At 45.4% G+C, this 26,696-nt stretch overlaps 1 protein-coding gene across 1 annotated transcript in view; it reads right to left on the bottom strand.

Annotated features, from left to right (window-relative positions):
- The window catches only part of LOC146782847 (uncharacterized), a 263,565-nt gene that overhangs the window by 189,092 nt on the left and 47,777 nt on the right, over positions 1 to 26,696 (bottom strand). The gene's annotated exons all lie outside the window — the stretch shown is intronic.

Consider the following 26,696-nt stretch of genomic DNA (forward strand, 5'->3'; position numbering starts at 1 on the left):
TCTGCAGACAAGCTAGTTCCCTTCTATGCCAATGTTGTTGTTTCTCATTTATTACTTTTACATTCCTGTCCGTGGCTAATGCTGATGTAAATTTAATGTGGACTGTCCTGTATCTGACTGCTGGTATTTCACAGCATAACAGATTGGGTTCACTTGAAACTGTTCTGCATTAAGTTGTCAAAAGCTTCAATATTATACATGTGAATTCACAAGCATAACAATTCTTCAGAACATATTTATTCTGGGCTCAATTTCACCATCAGTTCTTTAATAACCTTTACCCAATAAGAAAACCAGCCTTTATCATGTTTAGTTTGCAGTACTTTTTTATTTCCTTCTCTCCTTTCTTTCACTTATTCTTTCTTTCTTTCTTCCTTCCTTTCTTTCTCTTTCACGTTTTCTTTCCTTCTTGCATTCATCATCAAAATAACTTTATTCGATTCATTGAATCATAAAAGTATACATCGCATATAAAACATCTTTAAAACTTTCTATACAACATTTGGGGTAGATAATATATAAATTCACAATTTAAAAAAAAGTTAAAACATGATTTTAAACACTCAGCATATTCTCCGTCCCTCCAAAAATTACAGGATGGATTTAAAGCGTATAGTCACACAGCCATGTTTCACTAACACAATTCATAACGTTTTCTAATTGATAGGGCAGTTCTGATAAAATTAAGCACAGCACTACAGACGGCAACAGATGGCAAAGATCGTAAATAATTAAAACCCTCTTGGTGAGAACAAGGCCAAATTTCCTTCAGGATTGGCCTAATAAAACAAGCTCTTGTGTCTTTATATAATGTACAAAAACGCATAAAGTGCATTGTGCTTAGTTGCGCTGAGTTATTACATAAACAGGGAGTCAGCCTCTCACACCAACTTGCCTGTTTAGGAAAAGCCACAAGAAAATGCAGTGTACAGAAACGAAACCTAGTCAGGAGGAAACGTGATTGTGTATGGGTGATAAAGGATAAGTAGAGTTCCTGACCTCTTGGCTGCCTATAAATTAATTTTTGTTGTAATAAACGTTTTTTATAGTTAATTTCATGTTGGATTGTACACTTTTGGGATTATCATAATAATTTCCCAGACCAATGTTAAAATTTTTAACATAACAGAGCCAAAGGATAGACAATGCCTTATCCGAACTCATGCAATCCTTGATAATCGCTCTAGTAAATGGCAATTTCTCTGAGGACCAGACATTCCCCCATAGGGCCAATGGGGCAATTTCTATTCTGTCTTCAACATAATCCACTCCCAATTCAGAGTGACATAATTTTGTAGGCGAACTGATAGGGACCATCAGTAATCTTTTAAAAAATTTATTTTCCAGGATTTGTAGCTGGCTGCTTTTTTGATTGCCTCATACTCCTGCCCCATAGGTTGTAACTGACCGGCATTTAGATTTATATAAAATAAGTATTTCTGCAACCGGTTTATGTCCCAGCTTACATACAAAGCGGAACAAACCCTCTATGATTCTACTAGTATGTAGGGCCCTCGCTGCAATCAGATAGTCCCAATTCAATTTATTGTTGAAAACATTCCCCAGATGCGTAAAGTTAGGTACTTTATCTATAATCTTTTCTTTTACCACAATTTTTCTCGTTTTTGTTTGTTTTGGGTCACACACCATGTGCCATCATAAAATCGGTAAAAGGAATCAAAGCTTTTTGAAGGATATTAGCAGTTAAAGTCATCAGTACGGTATCATCCGCATATGAAAGGAGGAGAACTGGCTTACCTCCTATAATCGGATAGTCCAAATGCTGTTCTACTAAACATTTCTCTACCCCATTTGTGTATAGAAGAAATAGAAAGGGGGCCAAAATGCCTCCCTGTCTAACACCCTCTGTGGACACTACAGGCCTAGTTTTTTCACCCCCTGGCCCATAACGTATGGAGACAGAAGTTGTCGAGTGCAACCTGCGTTACAGGGTAATGAGTGCCTCCTCAAAGCCCATTTTTGCCATTAATGTCCACAGCTACCCCTGTTAACAGTGTCAAAAGCACTGGATAAGTCCATGAAGGCCAGGTGGATTGACCCACCCTTGGCCTTCATGTACTTACCCATAACTAGGGACAGATTAAGACATTGTTTGTTCATTCCCATCCCCTTCTGGAAACCATATTGTGATTGGGATATGAGACCAGAGTCTTTAGCCCAAGTTTCCAGACGGGCAAGAATTACCCTCCCAGCACTTTACATGTTGCATCAATTAGAGATATAGGCCTGTAGAATACAGGGTCATTCCTGCTACCTTTCTTGTATATCGGAACCACCACGGCCTCTTTCCATGTAGTAGGGATACAACCCACTATTATTGATTTATAAACATTGGTCATCAATGGAGCCGATAATTGGGGATTGCCTTTAAACATATCTAGGGGTACCCCATCTGGCTCTGGGGCTTTTGCGGAAGTACCCTTTGTCAATGCCACATCGACCTCACTAACAGACATAGATGAGCTCAATTGATACGCAGTTTACAAGTTAATAGTTATATTATCTTTTTGGTCTTGCATGGATACACCTTTCGGGTTAAATATATTCGAAAAATGGTCTACCCAGGATTCCCCTGTTATTGTTGATTCCATATTTCTAACGGCGTCTGTAAAAAAAGGAAGATTTATGACCTCCCAGAAGCCCTTAGAATCCTTTGAAGCACTAGCTCTCTCCAAATCTTCCCAGGCAAGTCTTCTTAATTCGTCCTTCCTATGCCCAATGACTTGTTTATAGAATTGTCTTGTTGACCTTATTATGACCCTGTCACGGGGAACGTTGTGCAATGCTTTTTTAAGATCTTTTTGGGCCCTAGAGCACTCAGCATTAAACCATTTTATTTCCTGAGGTTCCTTTCTTTTCACAGAATTTGTCAAGTTATTAGCCACATCTTTGCAGATATCCTCAAAACACTGTATGACTGCCTCTGGAGTGGAGGCCTCAGATAGGCATATCATAACCTTGCTGATATTGGCTCTCACAATACTCTCTTCGAATTTTGCGGCGTCTATTTTACTCCATTTTATTCTCACCCCCTGTTTAGGATTGTAATTCATAGGGTATTCATTACCTTTACCCTTTGGTGCCGTTATGTGCAAACTAGCGACCAGAGGGTTATGGTCGCTAGTAGGGTTAGGTTCTACCACAAAGCTGTCCACTAAATGTGAGAATTTCCTTGATATCAGCATGAAGTCTATAGTGTTTGTTCTACCCCCACCCGTAAATGTTGGATACTGAATAGGAGGGGTACAAACCAAAGTATCTACAAGGCATAGGTCATTGACTCCAACTACATCATTTAATGCTTCGCTCTGCAGGGTATGTTTAAAGTGTGAAAGTGGTTGGTTATCAGTATCTAACACCCCACATGCCGCATGCTTACTATTAAGACATAGGGTACAATTGAAATCACCCGTCCAGATTATACATACAGGGAAATAGTTACCCGCTGCCTTGTTGATCTCCTCTTTAAGGGTATTAATAATCCCACAATCACTTTGATCAAAAATATTATAATACCAATTAATCAATAGTATTGGGACAGCAATTAAATTAGAGATCATAATAATCTGGTACCAGGGCGAATCCACAATATTCTCTTGATCCAGATCCTTCTTGCATTCATTCTTTTTTGCTATCCTTTTTAATTGAACTATTACAATCCATCTTTTTACCTTTTTCTTTTATTCTTTGCTTTCTTTTTTCCTTCTTTCTTGTTTCCTTCGTTCATCATTCCTTTTGTCCATCTTCCGTGATTTCCTTTTTTCTTTCATTTGTTCCCATCTTTCTTTTTTATTTCATTCCTTCTTTCTTGCTTTCTTTCTCTCTTGCCTTCTTTCATTCCCTCCTTCCATCTTTCTTGCTTTCATACCTTCTTTTTGGCTTTCATTCCTTCTTTTTTTGCTTTCATTCCTTCTTTTCTTACCTCTTTTTTCTTTCTTTCTTTCCTTCTTTCCTGCTTTGTTTCTAATTCCTTTTCTCTATTCTTTATATTTCTCTTTCTTTTTCTTTCTCTTTTTTCTTTCTTTTTTCTTGCTTTCATTTCTTCATTCTTGCTTTTTGTCTGTCTCTTCTTTCTTTCTATCCTTCCTTCTTTTTTGTTGGCTTCTTTTTTCTTTTTAGTCATCCATCTTTTCATTCTTCCTTCTTTTTTTCCTTCTTTATTGTCTTCCTTCTTTCTTGCCTTTCTTCTTTCTTTCCTTTTTCCTTACCTATTTCCTTCCTACCTTTTTCTTTCTTTCCTTCTTCTCTGCTGTCTTTCCTTCTTTCCTTCTTTCTTTTTAAGAGGTAAGAGGTTGGCAGCTAATGGCACAAAGATTGGCTTTTTTAATATTGTGTAAATAAAAACTTTCGATTTTACTAAAATAATGTGAGTGATTTAGTTACTTATAGCAGTTTTCAGCCACACTTCATCCATTTGCCTGTAGTTGTGTTATTCACATTTTTCTCCAACCCGTTTGAGCATGCATCAAGGGCCAACGCATCACCCTACTTCAGCCATTAGCTGACTTCACTATGAGTTACGACATACTGCCCTTTCACAAGGAGCACATTCACACACAGTAGTTTCATTCAGTGCCATGGAGTACTATAATAATGTGTGCTTTTTTGAGCCGAAAAAACATTGTTGCCTTTAGTCAAATGTTTGACAGAATGACAAAAGTCCAACAGCTTTCCAAACAATAAACTTTTGAAAAATCCATGACCAAACGAAAAAAAAATTACCAGAAGGCTGGCAGACGACCTATTGGCTTCACTCGGAAAGCTTCCTCTGACAGTCTGTACTCACTGGAGCCATTGAAGAGAGGTTTACACTAAGGGAGAAAATTTGACTCTGTCAGTGTAAACCTGGCAGTCAGTCCAACACAAAATTGGGCAGGGATATTGAGACTTTGACAGATAGGGTACTCTGTCACTATTGTGGTAGAGCATCCTCTCCTCCAAACTCTAACTCAGGCCTAGGTTTTTCCTACATGTGCTTACTGAGGGTGGTAGTGATAATACTAATCAGTTCCTTTCTTTCTAGGGGCAACATGGGAGCAACACCAGGTAGACAGGGGCACATTATGTGGTTGCTGGAGAGGCTCTTAGATCATGTTCCATAATTAATGACAATGACTACCAATCGTAAATATGAAACCTAGTATTCCCTCATTGACCCTAAGTACCGAGTACTCAACTGTTTGGATTTCTGCCTCTATGCCGCTGTATGGGTACAGTGTATTCCATCCGCAAACTCCTCCATCTTGTCATGTGGCACACTTCACCTATGTATTCATAAGTTTCTTATTATATATCCAAAACACAGCTCTACTTTCCATTAACCTAACCTATCCCTAACCAAACATAAACCTAGCAAAGCTTTAAAGTCAACTTTACGTAACCCCAGTAATGGTATTTGGTTTTACTATTGGTAGGATAAAAAATCAGGGTAGTGAGGTTATAGCATAGGTAATGATAGCACATGGCAAATTGTTTATGTGACACAAAAAGGCAAATTATAGTGTATAATGTAGCGCATTTTGTGTCAGCATCAATAGTTTGGTAATTTTAACACACTTAGAGGCATCCTGCATACTGAAGCATGTCTCATACAGGGCCTGAAGATATATGATCACATCTCGCCAGGATGATGCTCCACTTGCAAACATGCACCATCTTCAAAGCCCACTCCTTCATCTACAAAGCTTTCACAAACACCTGATGTCTTGCAGACAAACTCACCACTTCTGGTGGATCTCGGGACACTCAGCAGCCAGGACCCCATTAGATCTGGTTAAGAAGTGTAAAATAGAAAAAACAAGACAGCAGGCCTTTTCTATCTATTAACCTAGAATCTGGAACAACAGCGTTGTACTCATCAGCTCCGATTTAGGAAAGAGTTGAAGACTCACCCCTTTAAAGAATACTAAATCACATTGTATAAACCTTCCAGAACCCAGCTGCCTCTCCTCTTACTCTTTGACTTAATGCATGTCTTTGACCATGTAGAGCTTTTCTTTGTCATTTGGCTGGGTTTGCACTATAAAAATACTGTATACATACAAAAACACCCTTCAGTGCTGTCTGGGCAAATGTTTCACTAGTGCCAGTTTGATGCTTGAATACAGCAGCAATTTAAAAGTAACAACACTTTGCATTGGGTCTGCAGTGTCGTGTCACCGCATGTGCCTATGTATTTTAACTTGCCTTGATCTGTTTGAGCTTGAAACCATTTTTTTTAAAGAATTATACAGGTGGTGGTTGGTTTACAATGAGTATATTTACTCACCCATTTCCAGAGGCTCTGGGTAGGGCAACCCGCAACATTGTGTGACTACAGCAGTGGACCTTACAAATCAGTCATTTTTTTTCTCCGCTCTTTAGAAACTTCAAATCCTTCCTCTGCCAGAAGCCAGAAGGCGAGATCCTCTGGACAGCACCAGTCCGTGCCATTGCAGCGGCCTTCCTCTGGCCAGTGGTGTTGCAGGAGGAGGAACAAGTGACAGCTGTGACTACCTCAATGACTGAAGATGGACACCAGCCAGGAGATCCACTGCAAACACAGCCAGCACAGCTGCAGCCACAGATATCTCTAACAAAGCAGTTAGCTACAGACCTCACCTCCAACACAAATGAACCTTCTTCACTGAAGATTGGGGAGAAGCAAGAGGCCCTAGCAGCTGGTCAGGAAGAAGGAAAATAAAGATTTACCATAATTCAATACCACTGTATTTTAATTGTTGGGTGTAGAGTGGGGTCGGATGTTTTGGGAAGAGTGTTCGTGAGAGCCGACTGGAAACCAAAATCTCGCCTGGTTTACATTAGAGCCCCAGAGTGCAAGAAGCAACAACTAGAGTGCTGCCGAGAAGGTATGGTTGGATCCTGGCAGCCCATCCTACTGTGAAAGAAGTTCCTGCCCTGCACTCTGCCATAGAATTGCCAGAGTGGGAGAACTGCAAGAAGATCTGTGGTGTTAGTTTAGCTAGTTTGTGTTTTGTGGGATTTAGTTATGGAGGGGATGTGAGTGTTGTCATGGTTTTTTTAATTAAATTTCAGTTCCTGTTTTTAAAGGCATATATAGTTTCACATGCATAATGGGACCAATTTATATTGTTTTTATTATTGATTTACCCGGAGATACTGTTAGTTAAGCAGTGTATTGTAGTGCAAACCAGGGATGGTCCACCTAGTGACAGTGGCACAAATTGGTTCAATCACAAAATAATTTTTATGGTTCACTCCAACTCTCTTGATATCATTTCTATTCCTAGACTACAATCAATGAGGGCCTCCACCCATCTGCAACCATTGTGAAAAATCCCACCATGCCCCTTTCACAGGTTCCTAACTGCCCCTTTGTAACTTGTCACTTCAACCCTAACACCATCCATAGAGAGCAGCTCTGTATTGCATTCCCATCGGAAGTCACCACTCAAGTAAGTAAGTATCCATTAACTTGATGCACCATTACACCGCCATTTGACGAATGCAACCTTTCCCCGCCTGAGCAACGATGGCAGTCAAAACCACCAATAGATGTGATTAACCATCCGTGCATGATATCATTCTCAAAAAACATCTGCTGCCCAGTTCAAATGAGACATGGACTGATGTAGTCTAGAGAGCATTCAGGGGAATCTGATGCAGCAATGCAAAACTTGCGGAGTGATTCAGGAGAACCAGTCTTCTATTGCTAGAAAACAAAACTAAATGAGGAGACATGTTGCTTGGCAGCAGTTATTTGGTCCAAATCTCTAAGCCCCCTCCCTTAACAAACTCAAACAGGGAAGATGGAACAGGGTTTCTTGTACGACCAGGTGTCACAAAGCATGTCAGGATTTGTGGCTTACTGCTTATGACTAAGTGGGCGGGGAGCGCATAATTTCAAACCTGATCACACAGACTTCATTTTAGAGAAAGAAAGGCTGAAAGTCTCCATAGAGTGTTATTTCTGTCTGGTATGTGGCTTCGTATGTGTGAATCGAGCACCACATGTTGGCTCCCCTATTGACAAGCTACATATCTCATGCAAAAAGAACAATTGATGGACAGAATGCAGAACAATGTCATACATTCGCCCCACTAGAGAGATCTGGGCCTCAATCCATCACACTACATATCTCAGCAGTCTCTGAGCTCCAAATAGATTAGAATGTACAAAAGGTGATGGGAAGCATTCTTGAAATAAGTCTAAGTAATGGCAATCACTAGGGGTAGCACTCCAAACCACTATTCTTTTGCTCACCATGCCACTTTAGTTTGGACCCAGTCATATATATGTATACTTTAGTGTGTTGCCCCGAATTGATTGGAGACTGCAGCAGCCATATCGAGTTATTGGATTTATCATACCATATATTTATCATACCATATCATACCATCTTTACTGTGACCCTGCTAGGCAAATGTGAGATTCAATGTTGCTGCAGCTATGTCCTTGCTACTTTGTTTCATGATTTCTTTTTACAAAGAACAGTTGCTTCCCTTGAAGTTTGTTGGAGAACATTTGGGAATACAAAGAAGTCCTCTTGAGAAAACAAACTTTGAATTAGCATCGCTAACAATGTTAATTATTGTTTGTAATTATATGTAAGGGATTAGTATTCAGAGTTCTCAGTAAGTGATACATGGATTGCAAATAATAGGAACCACAGAATAGTAATGACTATTAATTACTTTTCAGTGGCATGAAAACTCAACTCAAGCATATCTTCAGCAGACAGTGTATGAATACAAAGATTGAGACAGCTTTCACCCGAGGGCATTGAGGGAAAACCTGCCCTATGGACAATACCTCTGCCTGCGGAGGAATTGTAGCCAGCTAAAAGACTATTGGACTCAAGCGGCAGCCCTATCAAAAAAACTGACAACCCAGGGCTGTCCTAACAGGATTCTAACTAAATGCCAGAAACAAGCAAGAAATCCGCCACATGAGGCCCTACTAGAAGAAAACATAAAATCCAACAGTGAAATTCCACTTACCTGTTTGACCACTAACAGCACGGTTTCAAACCTAGTGACAAAATCCATTAATAAACATTGGAAAATCCTGCATACCGGCAAAATGAAGTGGGAAAAACCTCTTTTTTCTTTTAAGAGAGCAAGGAGCTTGAAAGACTCCCTCATTTCTACTCGTCCAAGAAACATGAACAGAGACCAGTCAGCCACAGTACTCAATGCCTGGGGCCTCCTCAATGTTACTGGGTACTTACCCTGCGGAAATTGCAGCGTCTGCCATCTGACAGCACCTGCAAAAAGCCTTGCCCTTGAACCAAACAAAACCTGGCTACTCAAGACGCATACAAATTGCAATTCTATCAACGTGGTGTATCTCATCACATGCCCCTGTGACTTGAGATATCTGGGTATGACCAGCAGAAAGGTGAAACAACGTATTTGCGAGCACCGCAGTAACATCAGGTATAAAAGAAACTCCACAAAGATGACAGATCACTTCTTACAAGCAAATCATACCACAAACGATCTGAGGTGGACAGTCATCGAGCCAATACATACTGGCGTCAATACACAACGACTTCTCTTGGAGAAAGAACAACGCTGGATATACAGACTTTCCACACATAAACAAGGGCTGAATGGTAATAGCCCGTGGAATTCGCTAATTCAGAAATAACACCACCATTAGGGGATTATATTTAATTATCTCTGTACACCTCTGCAACATACTTTATGTCCCCTCTATGAGCCATTACTCGCTTGTCCCCCCTTTTTTGTCATACAGTTTCTATACTTTTATAGATAGGGGGAGTTACTGGATAAGGCAGTAAAGATCTCGACACAGACATGTTTCTATTGCTCCAGAAATTAGGTATACTTACACGTCTAGACACACACAGGGAGATGGAACACACCTGGACATACCATCGAGCACATATGCACCATGTGTCAGAGATTTTTTAATGTATTCACTGCATATGTAGTTTAAACTCTGACATCTTGGGTGACCCATGTAATGACTACTCGACTAATGAGGCAGTTTATTTCAGCCACGAGGGAATTTCCATATTTACGGTACGTCTCTCAAATGAGTGTACCCTGCCTGGGAAGATCAGTAAATACATTAATTCTTATTTTCTGGCTTGTTTTGTGTTAAAATTCCAATTGGATACATATAGATCCAGTTTGCATCTTACGTTATCAATAAAGTTACAATCATCTTGAATGCTGGCCTCGTCTACTTGCGGGAGGGTTCTAACACGTCATCGCGCTAAGCGTGGTGATGCAGACACACCCAACGCGATAGCACACACACACACTGATGTGCCGGCAACAACATTCAAATATGCCGGGTCCCGGGACTCACTCATCCTCAGGGTCCCGGAACAGGGCACATGTCAGATGCGAAAGGAGGGATGTTGAGCTTGACGAAGTAAGTAGACTGACAAGGGCTTGTAGCTAATAAGGGTTACCTGACACTCTTCACAAGCCAGATATCTCACAAGTCTCGCTGTTGTTTTTAGTGTGTGACTATAGCCAACGCCCCGACGGGATCCATGGGGCAGGAATAATTAACGTTCCTAGTAAGCCTTGAACACTTTTTTCCTCATTGTTTTTTTGTCAGGAAGCACTACTGTTGCATGCAGCTCCATATGTGTTTCCCCCAAAATCATGATCTCCGGATCATTTCATAGAAGCTGAACCCAGAAGTCACGGTTGTTTACCTTTTAACAATGATTCCTCCACACTGCACTGTTTCGTTTGGATGAAAAGAAAGGGGTCGCATTGTTCATAATTCCCCTACTTTTGATAAAAATATATATACCATGGTATTAATCTTCCTGTGTGAGTGTACAACAGGTGCGCACGACACTTAAGAACATAGGCACCATAGTTTGGGGAGCCATTTGCACGTTCTGAACAACATGGATGAAAGCACGGAGACTCCTATTCTGCAGAGAAAGGTCCTTCAGTAAATAAATATTTAAATTGTATATTGTGATATGACGTTTTCTCTTACAAATTTACACCTTTCAGAAATTGCTGAGAGCTGCACCATAAGTTTGTGGTTTTTTGATTGACACAGGGAAGGGTGCACCTTAGCGAGTGCATTCCTCTCATGTTAGTACTGGTCCTGAAGAATGCCTGGCAACTTTGCACGCTGAGGCTGAAACATGTAGACCAGACCTTGTCACTTAAACACACCAACGGATGTCAAAGGCCAATTGAACCTAACAGGACATCCCCTTCTGCTTTTAATCTTGCCTTCATTGTCCCATTATAAAGGTTCAGGGAACAATAAAGGCAATCATAATCCACTTCCTCACAATTTCACTCACTTTGCACAAACCAATAACTGCTCCGCTGTAATCAGGCGTCGTAGCACACCCAAGAGGCATTTGGCCGCTCGGGTGGGAACCCTATGATGAAGCATGTCACCAACTAGGTTGGTGAGTGAGGGTTCTTTTATATAATATAAAGTATTTTGACTTTTTTGCTTTCATTCGCTTCTTGATATTTGAATTGCTCCTTCCATTGTTGTTATTGTAGTTATTTTACTTACAGGAAGAAGTGTTGATGAACACATGTATAGGATACTCATCTCTTTTATGCTTTCTTTTCACCAATAGCAAGCTTCATATCAGAACAAAGAGAGAAAAATACTTTTAATGTATATCCTTTTACTTTTAAGCTTAGTTGCAGAACTTGCATGACAGATCATCCCTTTAGATACACTCTCTCACTTGCAGATGTCAGTGCCCATCAGAGTCAGACTGGTGGTGTCCAGTATCTCCATTTTCTATTTGATCCCTTTCCCCATTTCTCGTCTGTGCTATTGGCCCTCATATCTTTATAGTACATGGTCAATAGCAACTTGCTGGACATCTCCCAATCAGGATTCCGCTCCAATAACAGCATGGAGACCGCACTGTTTGCAGCCACAGATGACATCGGAACCTTTCTAGACCGCAGGCAGGCTGCAGCCCTGATCTTCCTCGAACTATCAGCAGCATTCAACACCATCTCCCACCACAACCTCATCAACAGACTCTACTACATTGGCATCCGGAGGATTGCCCTCAAGTGGATCTCCTCCTTGATAACAGGATGTACACAGTGCATCCGACTGCCTTCCTTCACTTTCAAATGCAATAATATCATCTTCAGCCTATCCCCAGGGTCATCCTCAGCCCCACCTTGTTCAACACTTACTTGACCCCCCTTGCAGACATCGTCATGGTTTTAACATCATATTCTATGCAGACGACACACAACTCATCTTCTCGTTCACCAAAGACCCCACCACCACTGTAACAAACTTCTGCGACGCCATTACCAGTGTAGCCAACTGGATGAGAGCTAATTGCCTCAAATTCAACTCTGACAAGACGGAAGTACTGATCTTCGGGGGAAACACATCCACATGGGACAATACCTGGTGGCCATCCAAGCTGGGACCCATACCGCTCCTACAGACCACGCATACAACTTTGGCATCATCCTCAACAGCATACTAACCAAGAAGCGACAAAGCAAAAAAGTTACCTCCTCCTGCTTCCATACTCTCCGAATGCTCCGCAGAATCTTCAGATGGATCCCAGTCAACACCAGAAAGACAGTCACCCAGGCCCTCGTCACCAGCCCCACCTCAGAAACAACCTCCATTGGCTTTCCTTCCAGAAGAGATGTCAGTCCAAGATCCTCACGCATCCCTACAAAGCCTTACACGATGAGGGACCAGCTTACATCAACCACCGACTGAAGTTCCGTCAGTCTACCAGACACCTACGCTCTGTTTCCCTAGCCCTCGCACACACACTTGCATCCATCCATCTGCAGCAGAGGCCGTTCTTTCTCCTACACCACTACCAAGGTCTGGAACGACCTGCCCCTCCACTTTTGAACAGGAATCCCCCTTGCGGACTTCAGAAAGTAACTCAAGACCTGGCTGTTTGACAGAGACCTCGCATCCCAGCACCCAGATACCCCCAGGGGTGACAGTACTGCAGTCTACAAATACTGGTTCATTGATTTATCCCTATGTCCAGGCTGCGGTATGGATAATGAAAATGAATGCCATATTTTATTTTTCTGCCCTCTCTACAGTAGAGCCCGGAAGTACTGGATAGTACCAATTTGTAGAAATTTAGGCTTCCGGAAATGCTCAGATGCACTAAGGATTTTCAAAACTGACACTGCAGGTCACATTGTGTTTGCACTCTCTAAGTATTTGCATGCTATTTGGATCAAAAGGAGGTTCTTAATTTCAAACAGTGGTTAGTAGTTTTGGTCTATATTAGACCCTGAAATTGTAGTTGCTGCTCCATTACTGTATGTTTTTATTGTATATATTTTTTATCTGTTCTTTTATGGCTGAAATATTGCCGAAATAAAGATTTATTGATTGATTGATTGATTGATTGATTGAGAAGGTGAGAGATGTAAGAGTGCATCACTCCCGCTGGACCCAGAGTGAAAGGTAAGTGTTTTAACACCTAGTCACTGAGCAAAATGATTCTGTAATAATATGAAATAAGACAAAGCCAACAGTAATGGTTATGCAAAGGTCCAAATTATAACTAAGTTATAACTAAGTCTCCCACTTTTCAATTTTTACTTATTTTTACAGATAAATACAAACAGAAATCAATGTGTTTCCTGTCTATATTTATTTTTAAAAGTGGAAGAATACAGAAATGTGTGCTTCTTGTGGTGACTTTCTATACTGTCATTCATGAATTCCAAGCCAACAGCTGAGCAGATGGACAGCATGTGGAGTTAAAAAACCGAATACAGGCATATATTAACATATATTTGTATAAACACTCATATATGTGTGTGAGTGTTGTGTTTTGCTATATTGGATGCTTAATTTGTGAAAACACAACTGCCATCAAAGTATGAGTGCATGTTTATCGGTTAAATAAATGAGGTAATATACCATGTTACCACTCAATTTATTCTTAAAATGCAAATTAAATATGGATTAATTCAGGTGGAAATGTTAAAAAAATAAATAGCATACAAATGGGAACCCTAGTTATAACCACCTAAACACAAAACCCTTGGAATTTTCCAAGGGATAGAACTAGAAGCTATGGGCTTTTCAGGGTGAGCTGGCCTCCAAACCAAATGCACACACAATAGAAGCTACCCTGAAATAATGGTCACTTACATAATGTAACCGTATCCCTTCAAAGCACTAACTAGGTTGAGGGCTGGGCATCTCAATAAATGTTAAGGACTGTCCTCACACACCACCAGATGCCAGGTTTCATCATAGGCAGCCCTCACTCTCTAAAAACCTGGTTTGATAGAGAGCGGGCCTACCCCTGGAGACAGGGAGGCACTTCTAGTAATATAAGTGGGGGCCCGTGCAATAGTGGTTTAATAACCAATGTATTACCCCAAATTGCATTTAATCGTAGGGTATTACTTGGTGTTAAAAACTAGAATGTGGGGATTAGCGGAACTATTACCTCATCACCACTCTTGTCATCAACATGTTTCTGCCGTTGGCTTGAGTGAGTCTGCGGCATTCATCAGGATGGGATTCGGGCTCCTATCTTACCAGATTGGTTCCAGATATTGCCACTATGTTAGGGTGACCTGTATCATCCTCTAACTAAAACTGGTGTTCTTATATACCTGTAAAATAAACATAATTTTTTCAATTCTATTAGATGTATTTTTTGGCAGTTAACGGATGTCATACACACCATGCATATGCACAATTGCATGTGAGTGTGAAATCACGTGACACTGCAAATGTGGAGCAAAATATCAAAAGTATCAATTATAAATGAGCTTGTGAGACCAGCTCACAATCTTACCCCAACATAGGGTCCTAATTGCCCCATGGGAGGAGGGTAAAGGGACCCCTGTAGTCACACTCTAAGGAGGGTAAAGGTGGAAAATTAAAACCTAGGAGTGATAATGAATTATGTAAATGGATAAAAATACATTTAATGCCAGATGCGCCATTTTTTCATTCACATTCCCACTCATACTCTTACTGCCTCAAGGTCTCAAGGTGCGTCTCTTGCCGTACACCTAAAGATGTCCTCTCCTCTTCCCTGATGATGTCACAGTGGGAGCAAACCCTTACGTTTTTATAGGCATGTCCCAATCAAGAAATTAGCTGAACTGACCGCAGTCAACTATTTGCCAGATCTGGTGTCCGTGCTGTCTCCTGCCTGAAGATCGCATCACATTGTAGTAAACTGAAGGGTTAAACTGTTCTGGGCTGGCGCCATAAGTGAGAAAATCACCTGCGGATAATATCCGCTAGTGCGGTCGTTGCAATGCATGGTCCGGTGTCTTAGCCCCAGCGCCCGGGGGACGCGTGATGTCGCGACACACCCAGGGGCATGGCCATGCGGCAAAAACAGAGAGATTGACATGGCCGCTGTAAGTGAGAGTATCACCTGCGGCTAATAACCTCTGATATCGTCATTGCTACGCTCGTTCAGGTGTCTTAGCCGCCGCACCTGGGTTCCGCGTGATGATGCGACACATCCAGGGGCATGGCCATACGGCAAAAGCAGAGAAATTGACACGGCTGCCTCATCAAGTTTAGAGGCTTCTCATGTCATATTTGTCTTGAGCAAACGTATTCACATGTTCTCTGTCTATGTTTAGGAACGAAAAAGAGGCATTATTAATGCAAAAAATTAAAATTTCACCCTGTTCATTTCATGAATTCCAAAAGTGGGCCTGGTGGTGCACACACTTCCATTAAATAGATATCTCATCTGTAATATAAGTAGGATTGTACATTGGTGAGATGAACATATCATATACATAAATGTTCAATATTGTAGTATCCTTACCCCATTGCATGGATATCTCATCATAATGTAAATGGGAGTATACATTGGTGTACTATATGAACCTAACACCAATCAATTCATTTGTATAAAGGCCGTATCCCGCACAGGGCAATGGTACTATGAATGCTGGGCCTTGCCATGTATATGGGTTAATAGATTTTTATAGGGGCGCAGAATGAGGCAGGGAGCGAGGGGGAGAAACCATTCTTGTGCACTCGTTAGTATTGTTAATTATGGTTCATAATTCAGACGGAATCAGTTAGTACAATTGGAATCAGAATATAGCGCTATGCTCATAGATGAAGCATCGCCCTCATCTCTTCCTGGTCTTTCGTGCTTAGCACTCCTTTCTGTAAAGTTCTCTCTCTATATACTAGTGCCTGCACATCCCTGTGACTGGACTGTGAGCTCCAGAGGTATTGCTCACTGTTAAATCTGTAACCATGCGATGTCGTTGTTCAGTCCGGTTTCCCACATTCTTAGATGATACACCCATCGTTGTCTGCGGGTTTGAAGTCTTTTTTGGACATTTTGACATTCCGCAGTGATTTTCTCCAAAACAACCCATTCTATGTCCACGTCTCGGTGGCCTTTTTCCAGGTAGTGGTGCATATGTTTACTGTTGTTCTTTTTGCACCTGATTGTGCTTCTATCTTTGTTGATTGGTGTTTTTACTTTCCTGGTGGTCATTCCCATGTAGAGAAGATCTCAGGGGCAGCTAATAAGGTATATCATGTTCTCACTGTTGCAGTTGGTTAGGTCCTTCAGAATCCTTGGTCTTCCTGTCGTGATATCAATCTCTTTCGTGTTCTTGGTGAATTCACAAGCTACGCAGCTACCACATGAATAATGGCCTACCAGCCGATGGTTGTCCCATAGCGTTGTTTGAATTTGGATTTGCAGTGGTGAAGCAAGGAGAAGAGGGAGAGGTGGAAGCTGGGGAGGTGTAAGCTGGGGAGCTAGGGGCCACCGCCACTGGGGCCACTGTGCCTGACTGGTTGGACTGGACTGAACGGAGAGTGCTGGTGAGAGACGGGCTACAGAACCTGTGTTGGCACAGTTGCTGCTTGGCCAATCCATCTTACCCGTTTTACTTGCCCGAGAGACACAGGCTGCAGACGGCCATTGTCGCACGCCCCATGCGATTTCCCCTCGGCATACTACATCAATCGAGCCACTCACTCTGCCTCTACTCTGCCCCCATTCCACCCTCACAGACATTTGAAGACTGACAAAAATGTGTGTTTGCCTCCTCCTCCAAATGTGGAAAGCAGCCATGAGGAGGCTGGGGATAACTGACAACAGGCAATAGAAGACAAACAGGAGAGCATCATGAAAAGTGGATAAACGGACAAGGCTAAAGCTGTGGAGAAGCGGCCGCCTTAGTCCAGTGCGGCATGCCTCAATGGCGGGGACAGCACCCTCCTGTAACTGAGCGCACCTGTGTTTCTGTTATCTGAGAAGCAGTGAGGAAGGTGAAAGGACTAAGAGGGAAAATTGTACACAAGAAATGAGATTGAAAATTCAGGACCATATCCCCATTTGTGGTCCCTTGAAAAAGGATACATCTGGGCTAGCTTTCACTTGCCTTCACTCACCAGTACTTATTGACTTTGCTCAGCACTCGGTCCTCAGCACTTTCAGTTGGCGTAGCCCAAAGGCATGCTCCTGCCCCTCTGTGCAGGAGGGTGTGGCTGCGCACAGGGAAGGCCTGCACTCTCTCGCAAACTGACAGTCAGGTCAGGACAACTTGTCATTGGTGGTGTGATTGATGTGCTGTTAGTGCACAGTGAGGGGGAGCTCCCCTCCACCAACTGGGTTGGATGTGTGGGCTTGTGCCTCCCCCTCCTACTAAACCTTTACATCTACGGGTGAGAGGGAGGAGACAACACTCAACTATAAGACAATAGAAGAAGTGACCAGAGTACAACTAGGAAGCTATTGTCACAATTTACAATATCAGACAGAGGGCTGCTAAAAAGACACTCGTGCCCATGCCCCCCCCCCCCCCTCCCGACATTAGCTATAACCAACAAAGCGGGGTGCGGCAGTGCGGCTCAACTGTAGGCTACATCTTCTGGAAGGTGATACTCGCAAGCCTAAAGCCAAAGGCGGCATCACAAGGGTCGGCCAGGAGGTCACAGCTTTAACCACAGCTTCAAAAATGAGGTCTGGCTGGACAAGCGGCCCTCCCTTGCCCAAGACAGAGGGGAAAAGCGCAAAAGGAAGCTGCAACCAACTCAACATTCTGTTTGAATTCAACTAGATCCCCAACCAGATCTCACTATCATTGAAATTGACTCAGACACAGGATACCAACTAAGCAGCACTGCAGAAGAGATAAAAGAAAACGCCAAAAAAAGTTGCACCACTCTCTTCCAACCAAAAAGCTATAGTATATTCTGCTTTTTGTAAAGACGCAGGATCTAATTTATTTTCAAGCATCACTGGGGTGCATGGCCTGCAATCACCCCTTCAACCACTAGAAAGGGGCAGTCATAGGGAGGAAGTCAGTCCTCAGATAAACGCTGCTAAGCCAGTACTAGGGACTGAACAGGTCTCCGCCATAGGACTCCTGGGTCTTACTGCACCCACATTACAGCAAACAGGACATACAGCCCAGGTGATCACAGCAGAGCTAAACGCAGCCTATGAATAGGCTCACCATCGGACCATCGGACCCAAAACTGGAACATAGAATCATCTAATACATGGGCAAGAAAAGATACGAGCATCAGGAGGAAGAACTGCAAAACAAGTGAGCCCCTAACCATAATGTAGTTGGACAACCTGACATCCTCAAATCAGGACCATAATTTCACTAAAGATGTAAAGCCATAAACCCTCCAAACACCATCACTCTCTTCCCCTTCAAACTGTAACATGCCAAGTAACTCATCTCCACTGTCTCCGCATCCGCTGGAGGGAGCTTAAGGGCACCAATTAGAAGGTCTGGGTTACCTCTCGTATTTTGTCACACAAGTGTGGGAAGATATGTTAGCCACCAATGAATACCGTTTAGAAAACTGAACTGGCAGGCGGTTGGGATTTTTATTGGACCCCTGTCCCTGTTCTTCTTTTTCTACTCAGTTTGCTGCTAATACCTGAACTACAGCCCTAATATGAGCTCTTTTGCCATTGGAGGATTCTTTGGAGAATATGGGATGGCTGATGATGAAGCCTGACACCTGGGTGGTGTGTTAGGCTATCCAATCCATTTTTTCGCACAATTGTGTGGGTCCATAGTATTGGAGGAACAGAGCAGCTAGAGTTATTCCTTGGTGAAGGAACACCTGCATTATAAGGTGATAAAGCCCCAAAAGGTGGGCTAGTAACATAGGGGCCTGTTTGTTTCTTTGGTGGAAGATATGTTAGCAGCCTACACTCAGGATGCCCAGGATACAACCATGTGTGGCAACCCCACAGCAGCTGTAAAACAGGAAAGGGTAGGGGCCTCAGGCTCACCAGAAGAGGTAAAAACCAACACGGAAAGTGCTTGGGCATCTTTATTAAAAACAGTACAACTCTTGGTGGAGGCTCTCCAATACCAATCGGACAAGATGGACATGCAGTTGACTCTTCTGAACACCCTGGCAGTCTTTGTAGCAGGCATCAATGGGCATTTAGGAAATCTGAACTTACTTTTCCAACGTGCATGGAAAAGACCATATGATAGGGGATAAACTAGCCTCTCTCCCCTCAATGCTGAGCAACCTATGTAAGGATCTCAGAAAATAAATTTGAGATACCAACAGTCCAACTCCAAGGTAGCAGCCTCCCCTCGCAGAGCAAAAGTGCAATGGAACTCACCCTCCAAATGACTTGTATCGAATCCCAAACAAAGTTTTAGTGGATCTTGTTCTCAGTCATAAAGTGTGCCAAAAAACAGCTACGACTCCAATCAGACAATGAGGCCTTTCTTGACTTCAGAGGTGTAGTTTCCCCAGACTTAAGAACGCATGCAAGGCAAATAAGGGCCCAAAGGAGGAAAGGCCGGAACAGGAAGCCTGGCTTAAACCAGGCATACCTTTACCCCCTTTTTGGACCAATATCAGTTCAAACAACGACCACACCCATTGGGAGGGCTGAACAATCACACAAATCCATAATGACCTTGAGCCATCAGCTCACCGCAAGAACTTTACATTACATTATTACATTACATTTGTAAAGCGCGCTACTCACCCGGAAGGGTCTCAAGGCGCTGGGGGGGGAGGGGTCCGTTACTGCTCGAATAGCCAGGTCTTGAGTTGCTTTCTGAAGGAGCGATGGTCCTGGGTCGTTCGAAGGCAGAAGGGGAGGGAGTTCCATATCTTGGCGGCCAGGTAGGAGAAGGATCTTCCTCCGGCGGTGGTTCTGTGAATGCGTGGTACGGTGCCGAGGGCGAGGCTGGTCGATCGTAGCTGGCGGGTGGCCGTGTAGAAGGTCAGGCGGTTGTTGAGGTACTTGGGGCCCAGGTCGTGGAGGGCCTTGTGTGTGTGGGTGAGGAGTCTGAACGTGATCCTCTTGCTGACGGGGAGCCAGTGCAGGTCTCTCAGGTGGCCGGAGATGTGGTTGTGTCGGGGGATGTCCAAGACGAGTCGTGCGGAGGCGTTCTGTATGCGCTGGAGTCTTTTCTGTAGTTTGGCTGTGGTTCCGGCGTAGAGGGTGTTTCCGTAGTCCAGTCAGCTGGTGACGAGTGCCTGGGTGACCGTCTTCCTGGTTTCGGTGGGGATCCAGCGGAAGATCTTACGGAGCATGTGCAGGGTGTTAAAGCATGAGGAAGAGACGGCGTTGACTTGTCTGGTCATCGAGAGGGAGGAGTCCAGGATGAAGCCCAGGTTGCGTGCGTGGTCCGTTGGCTTGGGAGTGGTGCCCAGGGCAGGGGGCCACCAGGAGTCGTCCCAGGCGGAGGGGGCTGATCCCAGGATGAGGACTTCCGTCTTGTCTGAGTTCAGTTTCAAGCGGCTGTTCTTCATCCATTCAGCGAAGTCTTTCATTCCTTCGTGTAGGCTGGCTCTGACGGTGGCGGGGTCGTTGGTGAGGGAGAGGATCAGCTGGGTGTCGTCGGCGTAGGAGATGATGTTGAGGTTGTGTTGGCGTGCGATGGCTGCGAGAGGGCTCATGTAGACGTTGAAGAGGGTCGGGCTGAGTGATGATCCTTGAGGTACGCCACAGATGACTTCAGTGGCCTCGGATCTGAACGGGGGGAGGCGGACTCTCTGGGTTCTGCCGGCGAGGAACGAGATGATCCACTCCAGTGCCTTCTCTCGGATGCCGACGTTGCTGAGGCACTGTACTAGGGTGCGGTGGCAGACAGTGTCGAACGCTGAGGAGAGGTCCAGGAGGATGAGGGCCGCTATTTCCCCGTTGTCGAGCAGGGCTCTGATGTCATCGGTGGCTGCGATCAGGGCGGTCTCGGTGCTGTGGTTGGCTCGGAAACCAGATTGCGAGGGATCGAGGGAGCCGTTCGTCTCGAGGAAGGCGGCGAGCTGTCTGTTGACTGTCTTCTCGATGACTTTGGCAGGAAAAGGGAGGAGCGAGATGGGGCGGAAGTTCTTGAGGTCGGTGGGGTCCGCTGTTGGTTTCTTCAGTAGGGCGCTGAGCTCAGCGTGCTTCCAGCTCTCCGGGAAGGTGGCGGTGGTGAAGGAGACGTTGATGATGTCCCGGAGTTGGGGTGCGATGATGGAGTCGGCTTTGTTGAATACGTGGTGGGGGCAGGGGTCGGTTGGTGATCCGGAGTGGATGGTGTTCATCGTGCGGGTGGTGTCTTCGGTGCTGACCGGGGTCCAGTTGCAGATCGTGGTGGTGGGGGGCATTGGTTCGGTCGGTGGTTGCGTGGTTGGTACGCCGAAGCTGTTGTGAATGTCGGCGATCTTGCGGTGGAAGAATGAGGCGAGTGAGTCGCAGAGGTCTTGCGAGGGGGTGATGTCGTTGTTTCCAGAGCTGGGGTTGGAGAGCTCTTTGACAATGCTGAAGAGCTCCTTGCTGTTGTGGGTGTTGTTTTCCAGTCGTTCTTTGAATGTTGACCTTTTGGTGGTGCGGATCAGCTGGTGGTGTAAGCGGGTGGCGTTCTTGAAGGCCGTCATGTTTCCTGTGGTCTGGTCGTGGTGCCAGGCTTTCTCGAGGGTGCGGCAGTTCTTCTTGGAGTTTTTGAGTTCGTCGGTGAAAGAAGAGGTTTTCTTGCTGCCGGGTCTGCAGGGCGGGGTCTTCAGTGGTGCGAGGTCATCAGCGCAGTCGGTGAGCCACTGTGTGAAGCTGCGGGCTGCTGCGTCGGGGTCCGTTGCGCTGGCGAGAGGGTTCCGTCTGAGGGAGGTGGTGAGCTGGTCGGTGGTGATCTTGCTCCAGCTTCTGCGGGGAACCTGTTGAGGGTGGTTGTGGGTCGTGGTTCTCCCGAAGTTGAAGTGGACGCAGCTGTGGTCTGTCCAGTGCATTCTGGTGGAGTGGCTGAAGGAGATGTGCTTGCTGGAGGAGAAGATGGGGTCAAGCGTGTGGCCGGCGTTGTGGGTGGGGGTGTTCACCAGTTGCTTGACTCCGAGGTTGGCGAGGTTGTCCAGCAGGGTGGCGGTGTTGCTGTCGTTGTTGTTCTCCAGGTGGAAGTTGAGGTCTCCTTGGAGGATGTAGTCTGAGGAGGTAAGAGCGTGCGGGCTGACGAAGTCTGCGATGGCTTCGCTGAATTGTGTGCGTGGTCCCGGGGGTCTGTAAACGAGGGTGCCTCTGAGGGTGGTCTTGGGGTCGGTGTGTATCTGGAAGTGCAGGTGTTCGGCGGCGGTGAGGGTGTCGTCGGAGTTGGTCGTGATTCGGATGGTGTTTCTGTGGGCGATGGCGATGCCTCCTCCGGTTTGGTTGACGCGGTCCTTCCGGGCGATCTTGTAGCCATCCGGGATGGCTATGGCGATGTCGGGAGCTGAGGAGGCGTTCATCCATGTTTCTGTGAGGAAGGCGATGTCTGGTGATGTTGTGTCGAGAAGGTTCCAGAGTTCGACGGCGTGCCTGTGGACGGAGCGGGTGTTGAGCAAGATGCACTTGAGGTGATCGTTGCTGGAGCCTGGCTTGGTGGATGCGCTGCAGGATCGGGTGCAGGTGAAGTTGCAGGCGCGGCAGGTGAATGCTCCGTGGGTGCATTTTGGGTTGGCTTGGTAGCAGGCTGGCTGTCGGCCGGTGTTGAGTGCGTGGAGGGTGGCGGCGTCGTATCTCTGTCGGGTTGGCTGGCTTCGGCGAAGTCCAGGGGTCCTGGCGCTGGGCGCGGACGGGCTTGCCTTAGGCGCGCCTTAGGGACTATCGAGGAGGGGCTTAGAAGCTTGGCAAATGATCCAATTAAATCAGACAGCATAGAATCAAAATGAGCTGGAGTGGCCTCAGAAATAAGCACAAATAGGACAAGAGCCGGAACAGACAACCATCAACAAGCTCCTGGTCTAACACTACATCCAAACAGCATGGACCCTGTGGTGGCACCAGCAACACCGAGCCCGGTGACAGTCAGATGGGGTCGGACTGTGCTATTGTGAGGAAAAACCACTCAGAAAACACTATAACCCTTATTAAACTTACTAAACCACTGACAAGCCAGCTAAGGTTAGACGAGGCGTTCAATCTCTGCCTGATGGGCATGGATGTGGCACTTTGCCCTGGGGTGTCACAGTTCAGGTGACACAATCCAAATTTGATAACCATGATCAATTTTGCAAAGGAAGATGGGCTAGAGGAAGGACCCAAGCACCATCCTCTTTGCTCTGCCCCTTCAAAAATCAATGCAATAAAAATATCAGCGCCATTGTAGGAGAGTAGGATCTGCACTTATGTTACCCCCACTTTTTTTCTGATGTTAACACTGGTTTCTGGCTATAGTCTGGCTGGGACCCTGCTAATCAGTGCCCCAGCCTCTCTGTTCTCTCTAAACAACTTGGAGTGCATACTAGATGCACTAGTGATTGGATACTGTGGTACCTTATGAGCCCCTAGTATATGGTACCTTAGGTACCAAGGGCATAGGTACTTCACAGGCCTACCAGGGGCTGCAGCATGTATTATGCCACCCCTAGGAATCAGACTAAATCTGACACCACAGGCCTGCTACTGCAGCCTGGGTGAGGTAATGTTAGCACTCTTCACTGAGATATAGGTTCCCTATATCTCTACCTGCACACACATATAAATCTATCAGTCACTCCTAAGGCAGGCCCTATCAATCCCGAGGGCAGGGTGCTTGGTTTCCATGTGAGGGGGTGCCTCTGCCTGAGCAGGGCCCCTCTGCAGCTCTCAGAGTCCATTCTCTGTGGCTGTTTGTGGATGCAGTTAAACCATATACGTTTAAGTGCATTATAACCTCGCGGTTAATGCTAACTTTGGGATGACTGCATCAAAACATGTTGTGTTTGGTGTCAAACGCTTTGGAATCATACCCCCACATCAGTAACTGGTGTGGGGGCATGATCCCACCCTTCTAGAGGGATAGACATGTACTTACTGTGGAAACACGGTAGAATCCTGAAGAGCCCTGGCATCACAAAATGGATGCCACCAGCACAGACACTGGGCTGCCCTCCTGCTACTGACCGAAACTTGCAGTGGAGGAGGCCCAACAATAGGTATCCTGTCACAGGGAGGTGTGACCACCTCCCAGACAGGATTTAGTGTATTGGGGCTGCGTGGGTGCACTCCTAGAGGGCTTTGAAGTCCTGCACTGGGGGAGCAGTAGACTCCTCTGTGCATATGCCAGCTCAAACCGGTTCAGGGGCTACTTGCCCCTGCTCTGGTGTGAAACTGGGCAAAGGGAAGTGGGTGCAACCACCCACTCCCCTGACCCTCCCATAGGAGGGGTTATAGAGCTAGTCCCTCCCTTTCTTTTAGTATAAGTTAGGGAACCCTTGCCATTGCAAACTAGATATCCCTGGACGACCTCTGAAGAAGAATCCTGGACCTTCGATGTTCCACTACCTTTGGAAGACTGAAGAATCTCCCTTGGAGTTAAGGAGTGATTCCCCTGCTTGGCAGGCACCAAAACTTTACATCAACAGTCGCAATCTTTCCCGCTCCCGCCGGAGTCCGAAGTCCCTGCAGCCCCAGAAGTAGATTTCCTTACTTCTCTAAGGCCATCGTGAGTCCCCAGTGAAGCTGAGGCAAGTGGACTCCATGAGTGATGAGGAACCGCAATACCTGGGTACCGTGCACTATTTGCAAGTGCAACCCCTTCACGACATTCTACGAACTTGTGCATTGGACCACGTGTGGTCCAAGGCTCCAGCAGAATTTCCACCGAAGATCAGAGGGCTACCTTGTCCCGAGTGACCGTGGGCTCCTGTTGAGTGAATCCTCCCAAACTGTCTTTGCGATCCCTTGCCGGTTGGCTTGTGGGTCCCCTGAAGACTTTTCTACAAAACCAAAGGGCTCCCCTGGTTGCTCCAGGCCTGCCCTGACTTACCCCCACTGGGTGAGTCCCTCAGACATTGCTGGTCTGCACCGCTGACTTTTTACACTTTCCATGAGACTTGCTGTTGCCAAGGCTTGTTGGCTCCAATCTGATTGTTGACACCGCAGTAAGCTGCAGACTTTGTGGGACACGCCGAATCCAGCTCCTGGTTGTCGTCGACGCCTCCTGGACCTCGTGGCTGAAGAGTCAAGACACCCGTGATCACCTGAAATCACCCGACGACTGTGGGCATCCAGCTTCCTTGCCCCGGGTCAATGCCAAGTGACTTTGAACACTGTCCCTTCTGCTTTCAGGTCTTCCTTCTTCTGAATTCAGCCTTGGATTCCACCGGACACTTCTCCTGTCTTCACAAGCAGCAAGTCTTCTTTGGCTCCCATTGAAAACGACGCCGCGACCCGACACCAAAAGACACCTATGCACCCGGCTTCCCTGGGTGAGGTAACTCCAGCACTACGGTGCTCCTGTGTGTGTTGGCTCTAGAACTACTTACCCTGTAAGTGACTTGCTTGTAGACTCTCCCGAAGTATCCTAAAAGTTTTAAATTCCAACCGCGACTTGCTCCATTGAAGTCTATTGTGATCAGCGGCTTTGTTCTCACACTGCATGCGTCTCCCGTGGGTCCTTTACTTACCTGCCTTGGGTGGATTAGTGAGGCCCCAGCGCTTCTGAAGGCCCTAGGCATTGTCCCTTCTCAAGTCGTTGTTCCTAAACCTCTTTTTTAGTATATGGTCTGGTACGCCCCTAGGGCCCCAGCCATATTTGTGCTTAACATGTCCCTCCCATTGATAACATCAATGGACAACTCCGTGGTTTTATTTTTAATTTATTTCCCAATCGGGTTGTCCTGGCCGCCTCCCCCTCCCTCGGATTCTCCACCTTCCTTCCCGATCGAGTTAATCTTGATCATGGATCCCACGTGACCTACTACTTTCCGGTTCAAGCCCCCTGCTGTTGTATGTGAAACGAATACATATTCATTGTAAGTTATCACGTTTTCTGTGTGCCCATTAGTCTTAGCACCACACATCAGTTTGTCTGTAATGTTAATTCTGACTTCCTTCCTCCCCCCAGAATTGGTGACACCTGACAAGTCTTTACGCCGTTACGGCCACGAGTTCAATCTCGCTCACCCAGATCTGCTGACCTTGATCGCCCCTCGGGTTTCAGCCCCCCGCCCCCCAATCCCAGGTAATTGGTTCTGGCTAGCATCGGACCTTTCCTTCTATCTCGACATCGCCCTTATTACTCATATACCCAATCTCTCTCTCCTCACAGAATTACATTGGACCCTTTCTCTCCACCGTTCCTTAACCTTGAACCTTCATCCATTTAGGTAATTAATTCCTTTTCTCCTTTCTTCTTTCCACTCTCCCCTTCCCCCGCTCTTTTGTTTCCCCCCCCTCCCCCACTTCATCACCTACCTTGCTTTTTTCATCGTCACTTCAGCACGCCTTGATTAGATGGCAAGACCAGCTCTTCGTTCCTTTTACAAT

Source organism: Triturus cristatus, chromosome 12 (assembly GCF_964204655.1).
Source record: "Triturus cristatus chromosome 12, aTriCri1.1, whole genome shotgun sequence".
In the NCBI taxonomy this organism is placed as follows: domain Eukaryota; kingdom Metazoa; phylum Chordata; class Amphibia; order Caudata; family Salamandridae; genus Triturus; species Triturus cristatus.